The sequence below is a fragment of the Callospermophilus lateralis genome, chromosome 4 (assembly GCF_048772815.1).
Source record: "Callospermophilus lateralis isolate mCalLat2 chromosome 4, mCalLat2.hap1, whole genome shotgun sequence".
Lineage (NCBI taxonomy): Eukaryota > Metazoa > Chordata > Mammalia > Rodentia > Sciuridae > Callospermophilus > Callospermophilus lateralis.
Window position 1 is genome coordinate 75,021,389 of NC_135308.1, and position 12,978 is coordinate 75,034,366.

The window sequence follows — 12,978 nt, forward strand, 5'->3', positions numbered from 1 at the left end:
GGGAGCTCATATCCCACTTGAATCAAAGTGTGAAATATGATATATCAAGAACTATGTAATGTTTTGAACAACCTACAATAAAAATTAATTTAAAAAAATAAACAAATAAAATCATAAGTATAGAAAAGATAAGGGAAAAAGACACCTTTAATCATTATTTAGCAAGGAACAGCTTTCCATATTTGCTTTAATAATCATATTTTTGCTTTATTATTTTAGGTTAAATTAGAGGTGACAAATTTTCATCAAGTATGTACTTCTAAAATATAGAGATGTTTTCCCACTTAACCAATACCATTATTACACTTAGCAAAATTTAAAGTATTTTACAATATTAGGTATAAGCTAATAGTCAAATCCTCAAATTTTCCTGAGTGTGTCTAGAACTGTGCTTATGTATTGTTTTGGGCAATTTTAATTTATAATCCCTCTTTGTTTTAATTCTCTATGATGGAAATTTTCAACCACATTACAAGCATTAACATAAAAGTACAATGGAACCTCATGTATCTTCTACCTATTAAAACAACTATGAAGTCTTCCAATTTCTTGCTCCATTTGATTTCCCTATAGTACTTTTCTTTTGCTTTAATATTTTGAAGCCAATCATAGGAACCTATAAATATCTTAAAGTTTTAAAAATATATAGCCTAGTTTCTCCTTCATGGCACTAACTTATTGAAGAGATCCTAAACATTTCACATGTTTCAGATTAAAAGTACAGGCTACGAAATGAAACAGTGTTGATTTCTGTCCTCTTTGTTTTCCATATCAATTATCAAATACTTTTTCTTCCTTAGATGCTTCTGGTGGATGAAAAAGACATTCCCATTCCCAAAAAATTCATCTTCATCTCTACAAGTGAAGTCAATTATCTTTACAAGGCAACTACTAATGAATAGGATCTTGTACTATTTTCAATCAATACCACTAACATCGTAACCAATTAACTTTTTATTATGATAAGTAAAAAAATAAGTAAATCCTCTGAGAACAAAGAGAGACAAAATATTTAAAGCACACACTGCATTTGAGAGATATAAGAAGTCCAAACTTTAAGGTTAGAAATTTGAGGATAATTGAGTTTTGTAAAAATTAATTAAGGCATTAGGAAAGGATATTATAAAAGTGACTGATAATTTTATTAGCATTATTTGTACAGTTTTATATGTTGTGCAAACATAAATCCTATTTCCTTTGGGTCCTGAATAATATCAGCTGCTTCAATCATATAATTTATGCTATATATATTTTCACAACTATTTCAGCATTTTTAAAGTGATAATACAGACACACACCCAAGTATATATTTCCTAATGATGATGATCAAAATATTTCTACAGCTCAAAGTTTTCTTGCTTGTTATCACAAACAAAAAGTGTTAAAAAACTACAATTTGTTGATTCTTGCTTAAGAGTATTTAAATTATTTCTAATTCCCAATATTCACATGTTAATTAAATTTAATATATATATATATATATATATATATATATATATATATATATATATATATAGAGAGAGAGAGAGAGAGAGAGAGAGAGAGAGATGGTAAATGTTTTCCATGTGCTGAATACCTGCTCCTTCCTAGGACTGAAAAGATGAAAAGATAAATAAGCAGAGTTCCTACACATTAAATAGTTGACATATCCATGAAGTTAACTGACCTGTAAATTATTAGTATAATGTATCTAAGTAGATAGTTTTAAACAAACAAACTTTATTATGGGATAAAATAGATTAGTCCATAAAATATGCCAAATAAATTTAGAATAAAATATTAGTGCATCAGGAAAAGAACTAGGGAACAGTGACTTTAGAGAATATGGAATCATGTGCCAAACATTTGAAAAGGTTTAAATTCCAGGAACTAAATAGGCCTTAAAATTTGGAAATCATAATAATGAAAAGAAGCATGAATGCTAATTTTCTGAGAATTATTTATAAGCAATTTTGAGATCAGTAAGATACTGTATTATATCTATCTATCTATATATAGAATTTTAATTAAACAAATTTACATGAGATTTCAGTTATCTGACAATTCTTTTTTCTGCTCATTTGGATGATTTATTATTTCCATTTGAACATCTTTGTTCCTCTGGCTCTGAAAAGTAGAAGGAAAAAAATATATCAAAGCAATGATGAGTCAGCAGAATCAGGGTAAAGGAGAAAAATCTGTGAATGACTTCCTTTTAATATCTTCAACATGGTGATGCTGATAACTTGGGTATTTGGTGGTCAGTGAGGATGAAAGAGACTGATAGAGTAGAAGAAACATATTTTTAACTATTCATTTTGATAAGAAACTAAATAAAGATTTTCAAGATAATTTTGTATTTTTGCTTTTCTGTTATATCAGGTATACCACCAGCAACCTAACATATGTTTTAACTATATAAGAAGAACACCAGGGAGGTCAGAGTATGCAAGGCATATTTTCTCCTTCAGTGGGAGTTACCTTGACCTGAGCCTGTGGCTGGTACCCTGCCCTGTGGCCAAACACAGAATATCAAGGCACACTATACACTGGATGGACAAGCCATGGGGAAGTTCAAAAACTCATTTTCTATTACCTGGTAAGAATAAGGCAGTGGAATGTATTTGAGTCTTATCAGTAGACAGAAAGTGGTCAATGAGTCTAAGAATGTCACAATAAATTATGACCTACAAGTAATTCTCATCCATACTCCCTTGATTCTTTTTATCAGGTTAATTCCTGGCAGCAGACTCAACAAATAAAAGTAGGTCAAAGTCAAAAAGGTAAAGTCTCTTTTCTGTTGATTTTTCACTTTAGATCATGGTTGAGGGAAGTATCATCAGATCAGGGACCCAAGGTCTGTCTGTAGAGTCAGGAGACAGTGAGTACCCTCAAACCCATCTCCCCATTTCTTCCCTAACATATATATTCTTACCCCTCAGTGACAGTTCACAAATGAGGAAATTATTTTTATTGTTTCTTTATAACAAGAAGGAAGACAATAAAGAAAATAAAGAACTTCCTTATGATTCTTTGGCATCTATAAATTCAACAATGGTCCATAGATATGTTTGATTGGCTACTGGGTATCAGACACTGTTTTAAGCTACACTATTTTTTTCACTTTAATTCATCTCTTTTATTTGACAGTAAAATAAAAACCTTTTTTAAAATATAGGCATCTTTCCATTTTCTCCCTGAAAATAAATGTATACTATTCATGTTAATATTGCAGATAAGAAAAAAAAACTATTATGGAAAATTGGAAGAATGGTGATAGATTTTTTTTCTTTTCTGTAACAGACCTTTAGGGTTTACTTCATGAATAACTTGGGGTAAGGAAACCAAGATTGTTTACTATTCTAATTTAATCCATGTGAAGGATTAGACCACTGAAAAGAGAACCCATGAACATTCTAGTAATTAAAACCTAACCTAAGGCAAACATTTTGTCAGCCTCCACCTCACCACAGAGCTAAATTTAATAACTATTTGAATTTGTTCTGTGTCTAATGTTTTATTTTTATGGTTCCTCTCCCTACCAAGTTGGAAAATAAAATATCAATTATTTATCAGAAAACAATTTTTATTATATGTTGTAATTATTATTAACTATGCAATTGCTCTTCACTTCAGAATCATTGAAAAGCCCAAATCTCTATAATTAAAGAACAAATTTGTTCACCACTTATTTAATTTTGACTTTTTAATTGCTCAATTTGGATTGGCTCCTATTCTTACCTTTTTTTACACTATTCTGCACAGCGTCCAAATTTCTAATTTCAGAACGATTTTTAAAAGTCTGTATAAAATTCAGAATACAGATTTTAAATAACAAATCCTTCACAAATGTCAGTAGTAAAGGGCTTAATTTCTTTAAATTATTCTTTGCAAAAAAGATGTCTACTATAACTTCTCTTTCTGATTTTATGACATTTCAGTCTACTCCACTTTCTGTTTAGCTCAAAACACAGAAATGGAAGAGCTGAAATTTCCCTTCTTTTAGATGGGAAATTTATTTCTTCTTCAAGGTCAGAACTAAAACTTGATCTATCTAATTGGACAATGATATGAATGATATAGCACTGCCTAAGTGACAATAGAAAAACCCCAACCTTAGAGTTTTGCTGCATAAGCATCTCCCAGTAAAAAAACATTAAGTTAAAGTAAAATTTACACAGGGTTGAAAAGAATCTCTATTATCCAGAGAGTTAAATAGTTTTTAACTGAGCATCACCAACAGCAGGACTTTAAGACACTTTTGAAAAAATAAATTTTATCTGTATATATTTAAGGTATACAATATTATGTTATGGAATAATGTAGATAACAAAATGGTTACTACAGAGATGGAAATTTGTATATATATTATCTAACCTGCTCCTTCATTTTATGTGTATGTACCAAGGGCAGCTACAACCTACTCAGTAGAAATACAAAATACAGTATAACATTAATAACTATAATATTTATGCTGTACATTAGATAATTTCATCCTAATGAAATACTTTATAAAATTTCCTGAAGGATATTAGACTTAATTTTTAAATACTTATAGTCAAAAAGGAAAATAAGTTGTAATTCCTTTATGATTATAATGTCCTGGTCCTATTTATTTTCAGTTTGAACAATGTCTAGAGATTCTGTTTTTCTGTGTGTATTCTAATTGTACCAAGAATATGTGACAGGAGAACTTGGAAATACAGACTTTGAAGGCTTCCAACTGGGTATCTGAGTATAGGATGTGGAGATAAAAAGGGAAGATGTGGAACAAATGACAGATTGTTTTTTGTCCTTTTTTTGTGAACCAATAATCCAAAGTCTTTTTATCATTAAACAAATTCCTTAGTTTTTCTTTTTTTAAAATTACTTTTATTCAACTAAATGTAGGTCATAATGTCAAGTCAGCATTGAAGCTTAACAGAAATATTGAACTGGCACCGGTCTGCGCAGGTGCAGTGGGAGGCCCGCCATCCCAGATTAGGTGGCTCTGCTGGGAGGTATATTCTCTGGGCAGCCACCAGTCATGCAACCTCCACTGGGACTCCCTGGTTAGGCTTTGCTTCATAAGGCAGTGCAGGTCCCAATGAGAACTTCTACCAGCACTTTGGTAGACGAGTTGGAGGCTTCATTCCATGCTTGCTTTGCTTCTCTCCTGAGTTAGGATTATGTCAATGGCATCGATCAGGAAGAAATTGGAACTGGTGTTGATCAGTGTATCCAGAAGTTTCTGGATATTGAAAGAGAGAATGCTTTTTTTTCTGCAAAAAAAAAAGATTGTAGCTCTCTGTCCAGAAACCACAGCAAGCTATCAAAGAGGTTGTCTCAGGACTAAGGAATGAGTTGCAGTGGAAAGATGTACTGGTGCAGAAGTACTTAACACAGCTGAGGCATTGGCAGCAGGTGCTAGAGGTCATCAGTGTGCAGCACAAAAAGCCAGCCAAGTCCCTTAGGGCTCCTTGGCCTGTCTGGAGCAGGCATCTTCCAAAATCCCTGCACCTCTGAAGCAGACCTGAGAGAGGTCTGGCCTACAACATAGCCTTCTGCAAACAGTTTCTCCAAACCTCTCTGTGTATACATGGCATTTTAGAAAAACAATCTGCCAGGGAATGAGTTGTTGTTAATTTTATTTCCACTGAAAAATTTCCCCAATTTTTATGACCTGTTAAGTACTTGAGTACTTTATAAAATGCCAATAGCTTGCTAACGAAAGTGAGGTTTCATTTTGCTCGTTTTGTCCACAACAAAGTTTAGACTATTAGTTTGATGCAAAGATTTTTTTCTTGTTTTTAAAATTTTATATAGCTTTTATCCAGTTGTTAGTTTGTTATGATCTGAGGCGGGGATATTAAAATACTCCTAGAATCATGGGAGAAGGAATTTGGTTTTAGGCCTTAGACAAAAATATGTAAATTTGCTCTTTCAAGACTTTGAACTACCTCAAGAAGCGGAATCTAATGCAACATTTATAATGCTTCCATAGCAGTACAGAGTGCAGATATTTTGTAAATCTGTCAGAAAAAAAGGGTTAAGATAGGCTAGGTTAGCATAGTAATATTACAGTAGACCCTTAAGTTGATGCTGCCTTTGTTATGTGTTGTGTGATGTTTGCTGTTTTAAGCGAGCTGTATTAGGAGCTACTTCACCTCCAAAGAGAGCATGTGGATCCTCTGTGGGGAAGGTGTTTTGCCCTCTTGTTAGCAGAGGTTTTCTTTTCTCTGTTTCATGCATCTCACAGATTATATCACTTCAGCCAGGACAAACACTCCTCTGACTTCTGAATAGTCAGTACGTCTGTGGCTGTGTCTTGGTTCATTTTGTTCATTCCAACACTGAAGATTTCTCCCAATGCGCCTCAGTATCCCCACTCATGTTCCTGATGTGGCCTGGATGCCACCTGGTCCACAAAGCCTCCACTCCATTCCAGGGCACAGGACTTTTATTCCTTCCACTTTCTTGTGAATTAGTGAGCTGTATCTGTTTCTATGCTCCTTGCTGCATTATATACTCATGGGGAATAGGCATTACTTCCCTTGAATATACAGGAACGTGTGTTTTATATGATACTTTGTACTCACTTTGTATACACATATTACTCATTTTGTTTGTGAGCTGTGAGATTGATACTTGGTTTTTGGACCTATGACCTCTGATAACCAGCCTGAAGCCAGCATATTTCCCCTTGGTTGGAATATATAGGTCAAAACAGTTATTTTTTACTCAGAAGGGTTTTAGCCACGTCATCTCATGCTAGTTAGAAGCTCTGATTGGCAGCTTTAGGTTTCTTGATTAAAAACCTAAATAAACACCCAGCATGATGGCACACACCTATAACCCCAGTGGCTCAGGAGGTCGAGGCAGGAGGATCACATATTCAAAGCCAGCCTCAGCAAAAGCCAGGTGCTAAGCAACTCAGTGAGATCCTTTCTCTAAATAAAATACAAAATAGGGCTGGGGATGTGGCTCAGTGGTTGAATGCCCCTGAGTTCAATCCTTGATATGCCCCACTCGCACCCCACCCCAAATAAATTAAGTTGAGGCAGTCTTTCAATGATAAAAGTGTTTTTAGTTAAAAAATCAGAAACTGTTCTACTTGGTGCTTAATGAAAATGTTTTCAATGAATACATATACAACTTATTGTCATTTCTTTATATTAATTCAGAAGTTATCTGTCAAATAACGATTTTTGAATATTGTCAAAAAACTCAGAAATGTTGCATCAGGCCTTTTGTTTATCCTAACTTTAATTTAAATAATTTGTTAATTTATTTCTCTTAATTTAAATTTTAATATGCTTTTAAAAATGCTATCAGAGTACTTACTATCTAACACTTCTGGTAGACATACATTAATAGGACTTGTAAGAACTTAAAACTGCAATGAAAAGTCAAAGATCTACATATTCTCTTAGGAAATCTAATGACAATATTTTTTTTTCTTTTTTTAAATTACACGATGGCATGGAAAACATTACAATTCTTATTACACATATAGGCACAGTTTTTCATATCTCTGTATATAAAGTATGTTGATGCCAATTTATGCCTTTATACATGTACTTTGTTGTTATTTTGCATTATAATTCTTAATACACATATATACCACAATTTTTGTATCTCTGTTTGTATATAAAATATGTTGACACTCAATTTGAGTCTTCATACATGTACTTTGATTACTATGATGTCCATCACACTCCACCATCCTTGCTAATCCCCTACCCCCTCCTTTTCCCTCTCAACTCCTCTGTCCTATCTAGAATTTATCTATTTCTCCCATGCTCTCCCTCCCTACCCCACTATGAGTCAGCCTCCTTATATCAGAGAAAACATTTGGCATTGTTTTTTTTAGGATTGGCTGTTTTGGTGTGAATATCATGCTGTTGTTGTTACTATTGCTCTGTAGTATAGTTTAAGTTCTGGTATAGTGATACCACCTGTTTCACTCTTCCTGTTTATGATTGCTTTAGCTATTCTGGGTCTCTTATTTTTCCAGATAATTTTCGTGATTATTTTTTCTATTTCTATGAGGAATGTCATTGGGATTTTAATTGGAATTACATTAAATAGGTATAGTGCTTTTGGAAGTATGTTCATTTTGATAATATTAATTCTGCCTATTCAAGATCAAGGCAAATCCTTCCATCTTCTAAGGTCTCCTTTGATTTCTTTCTTTAGGGTTCTGTAGTTTTCATCGTATAGATCTGTCACCTATTTTGTTAAGTTGATTCCCAAATATCTTTTTTTTTGAGGTTATTGTGTATGGGGTAGTTTTCCTCATTTCCTTCTAAGAGGATTTGTCACTGATATACAGAAATGCTTTTGATTTATGGGTCCTGATACTTTGCTGAATTCATTTTCTAGTTCTATAAGTTTTCTGGTGGAGTATTTTTTTGTGTTTTTTTTTTTTGTGTGTGTGTGTGTGGAGGGGTCTTCTAGGTATAGAATCATATTGTCAGCAAATAGAGCTAATTTAATTTCTTCTTTTCCTGTACATATCCCTTTAATTTCTTTCATCTGTCTAATTGTTCTAGCCAGTGTTTCAAGAACTATGTTGAATAGAAGTGGTGAAAGAGGACATCCCTGTCTTGTTCCAGATTTTACAAGGAATGCCTTCAGTTTTTCTCTGTTTAGAATGATGTTGGCCTGAGGCTTAGTGTAGACAGCCTATTCAATGTTGAGATATGTTCCTGTTATCCCTGTTTTTTCTAGTGTTTTGAACATAAATGGGTGCTGTATTTTGTCAAATGCTTTTTCTGCATCCATCAGATGATCATATGATTCTTATCTTAAGTCTATTGATGTGATGAATTACATTTATTGGTATCTGTATGTTGAACCAACCTTACATCCTTGATTTGAATTCCACTTGATCATTTTACACAATTTTTTTGATATGCTTTTGTCTTTGATTTTCCAGAATTTTATTGAGAACTTTTGTATCTATGTTCATTAGAGATATTGGTCTGAAGTTTTCTTTCTTTCATGTGTCTTTCATGGTTTTGAAATCAGGGTGATATTGGCTTCATAGAATGAGTTTGGAAGCACTGCCTGTTTTTCTATGTCCTTAAATAAATTGAAGCGTATTGGTATTAGTTCTTCTTTGCAGGTCATGTAGAACTCAGCTGTGTATCCATCCGGGCCTGGGCTTTTTTTGGTTTTTAGAATTCTATGGCTTCTTCTACTTCCTCACTTGATATTGGTCTGTTTAAGTTGTGAATATCTTCCTGATTCAATCTGGGCAGATCATAAATCTTAAGGAATTTATTGATGCCTTCAATGTCTTCTATTTTATTGGAGTATAAGGTTTCAAAATTTTAATTATCTTCTGTATTTCTGTAGTGTCTGTTGTGATATTACCTCTTTCATCATGTATGCTGGTAATTTGAGTTCTCTCTCCTCTTCATTAGTGTGGCTAAGGGTCTGTCAATTTTATTTATTTTTTCAAAGAATCAACTTTTTGTTTTGTCAATTTTTTTTCAGTTGTTTTTTCTTTTGTTTTGGTTTAATTGATTTCAACTCTAATTTTAAATATTTCTTGACTTCTACTGCTTTTGCTGCTGGTTTGTTCTTCTTTCTCTAGGGCTTTGAGATGTAGCCTGTGTTCATTTATTTGTTGATTTTTTTCTTCTTTTAAGGAATGAACTCCATGCAATGAGTTTTCCTCTTAGTACTGCTTTCATAGTGTCGCAGAGATTTTGATATATTGTCTGTGTTCTCATTTACCTCTAAGAATTTTTAATCTCCTCCTTAATGTCTTATGTAACCTATTGTTCATTCAGTAGCATATTGTTCAGTCTCCATATGTTGCAGAAATTTTTATTCTTTATTCTGTCATTGATTTACAATTTTTTTCCATTATGATCTGATAAAATGCATGATAATATCCCTACTTTTTTGTATTTGCTAAGAGTTTCCCTATGGCATAGTATATGGTCTATTTTTGAGAAGGATCCATGTGCTGCTGAGAAGAAAGTGTATCTGCTTGATGCTGGTTGATATATTTTATATATGTCAGTTAAGTCTAAGTTATTAATTGTGTTATTGAGCTCTGTAGTTTCTTTATTTGACTTTTGTTTGGAAGTTCTCTCCAGTGGTGAGAGAGGTATGTTAAAGTCATCCAAGATTATTGTGTTGTAGTCAATTTGATTCTTGAACTTGAGAAGAGCTTGTATGATGAACATAGCTGCACCATTGTTTGGGGCATAAGTATTTATGATTGTTATGTCTTGTAGGTGTATGGTTCTCTTGAGCAGTATGTAATGTCTATCTTAATCCTTTTTCATTAACTTTGGCTTGAAGTCTGCTTTATTTGATGTGAGTATGGAAACCCCTGCTTGCTTCTGCAGTCCATATGAGTGGTATGATTTTTCCCAACCTTTCACCTTCAGTGTGTTCCTATCAGATGAGTCTCCTAGAGGAAGCATATTTGGGGGTCTTTTTAAAAAATCCAATCTGCTAGCCTATGTCTCTTTATTGGTGAGTTTAAGCCATTAATATTCAGGGTTACTATTGAGACATGGTTTGTATTTCCAGCCATATTTGTTTATTTTTGTTATTTAACTTGACTTGGTTTTCCTCTTTGATTAGTTTTTCCTTTAGGGTACTTCCTCCCTCTGCTGATTTTCACTGTTGTTTTTTGTTCTTCTTCATGGGATATTTTCCAAGGATGTTTTGTAGTGTTCATTTTCTAGCTATAAAATTATTTTAACTTTTGTTTATCATGGGAGGTTTTTATTTCATCTTCAAATCTAAAGCTTAATTTTGCTGTATACAAAATTCTTGGTTGGCACCCATTATCTTTCAGAGCTTGATATATGTTGTTCCAGGATCTACTAACTTTCAGGGTCTGTGTTGAAAAATCTGCTGTTACCCTAATTGGTTTTCCCCTATTTGTAATCTGATTTCTTTCTTTCTTAACTTTTAGACATTATTATTACTATGTGTGTGTGTGTGTATATATATATATATATATATATATATATATATATATATATATATATGACTGCATGACCAATGTGATTCTGCAATATATATATATATATATATATATATATATATATATAGATATAGATATAGATATAGATAGATATAGATAGATAGATAGAGATAGATAGATAGATAGATAGATAGATAGATAGATAGATAGATTGATTCTCTGTCTCCCTGTTGAGGTGATCTTTTGCTTCTTGGATTTGTTTATGTAGCTCATTGTCAAAATGATCTTTCACTGCCTGTATTTTCTCTATTTTATCTTCCTTGAGTTCACAGAACATTTTAACCATGTACATCCTGAACTCCTTCTCTGTAATTCCTTCTTCTGTGGCTGCCAATGATTCTAATCATGTGTGGTGTCTTGATTTGTTTAGGACCCTTTCTTTCCTTGTCTTTTCATGTTGCTTGTGTGTGTTCCTTTCCAGCTCTGTGAGTCTGGAGTATTATTGCTTTTTATCATACAGGTTTGTAGTGCTCTTGTAGGGTTCTAAGATGTCACCTTTGTAGGGAGGGACAATGTTAACAGATCCCAATTTCAACAATATACCACTTATGAACAATTTGTTGTTATTAAGACATTTACAGTTTAGTCTCAATGTACAGAAATGTTGTATTCAATTATTATCTAAAATATAATCAGTAATTTTGTAAAAAGATTTACAGTTTCTGAAGGTGGACATTGAACTGAGGGTGGGGTGTAGGATGATATGCTGAGGAAATAGGATGAGATGATATAAAGTTAATATATCTTAGGAAGTATGAAAGAGAAATCTAATGAAGAGGGTTAGTAGCAAGAGAATAGACAGGAAGTAATTTAGGGTTGACAAGTACATGGGAAGACAGAGTACATAAAACAAACACACATATGTATTTAGAAAAATACAGGATGTTAAAATAGTAAAATTTGGAGGGGAAAAGAAAAATGAAAGAAGAAAAAAGGGCATATACAACACTTCTATATTATATTATTCAGGTGACTCAGTCCTCAAAATCCTATTTCATGCAACGTTCTTGGTTTCACATATATTGGGAATGTGAGGGCCAGAGGATAGAGGTGTAGAAGAGAAAGAGAAACAAATACTCCAAGAAAGAAACCAGAGTTCTTGCTAGTTTTAGAGATCTGTATCTTTCCTACTTCTCTTCTCATCCAATAGGTGGCGTTGTCTATTGTAAACTGGTTTCTCTGCCCTCAGGGTGTTGTAGGTAAGCAGGGTGGGAAGATTTGTCCTGGTGTAGGGCACCTGGAAACAGGGAGTGCCACCTGCCAGTCCCTGCAGGGAGACTGCACCTCACGGGTCTCTTTCTGGGACCACTGATATGTCTGGAGTGCCCAGTACTATCTCCCTATCTTGCCTGGAGATTTCCTAGGTCCTGGTCTCTCTGTTAGGCTCCAAACATTAGCCCCATCTCCCTCTCCCTTAGCAGTTCCCAATTGGGGAACTTCTCACACCAGGGTTTCAGGGGTGGCTCCCTGGTCACACTGCACACCTGTGTTGAGTAGCTACTGTGTTGGGTTACCACAGCTGGGGAAAGGGGGAGGTTGCAAACCTGGTACCTGGCTGCTGGAGATCTGATCTGGGAGCTGCCCCGACCTAATATGGTGAGAATGTTGAGCCAAGGTGGAGGCAGTCTGCTTCCAGCACCGGCTGGGGTGTCTGGTAAGGTGGGGGGAGCAGGTGATGACATTGTTCTGTGGGTAGGTAGTAGCTGAGTGACCTGCATGGGAAGTGAGCGAAGTCTAAGAGTTCTGCAGAGGTGCTGATAGGTGATTCTGCTAAGGTGCTAACCAGCCCTAAATGGGATAGAACTTCAGGCTTTGGGATTGGGGAGGCAGGAGTCAGGAGCCCTGCTTGAAAGCAGAGGCCCAGCCCTGTGCAGAGTCACAACTGCTGGTGATTTCTGTGGAAATCAGCTGTGTAGGGGTCTTCAAACACTCTCAGAGATGCAATATTCTGACCAGGTGAGATCTGGATCATGGAGCAACACAGACTGCTGCCTCCCTCT

General features: G+C 34.3%; 1 pseudogene; it reads left to right on the top strand.

Moving 5' to 3' along the window:
- The window catches only part of LOC143398328 (mediator of RNA polymerase II transcription subunit 28 pseudogene), a 53,415-nt pseudogene extending 47,920 nt beyond the window's left edge, over nucleotides 1-5,495 (top strand).
- The last annotated feature ends 7,483 nt before the right edge of the window (nucleotides 5,496-12,978 follow it).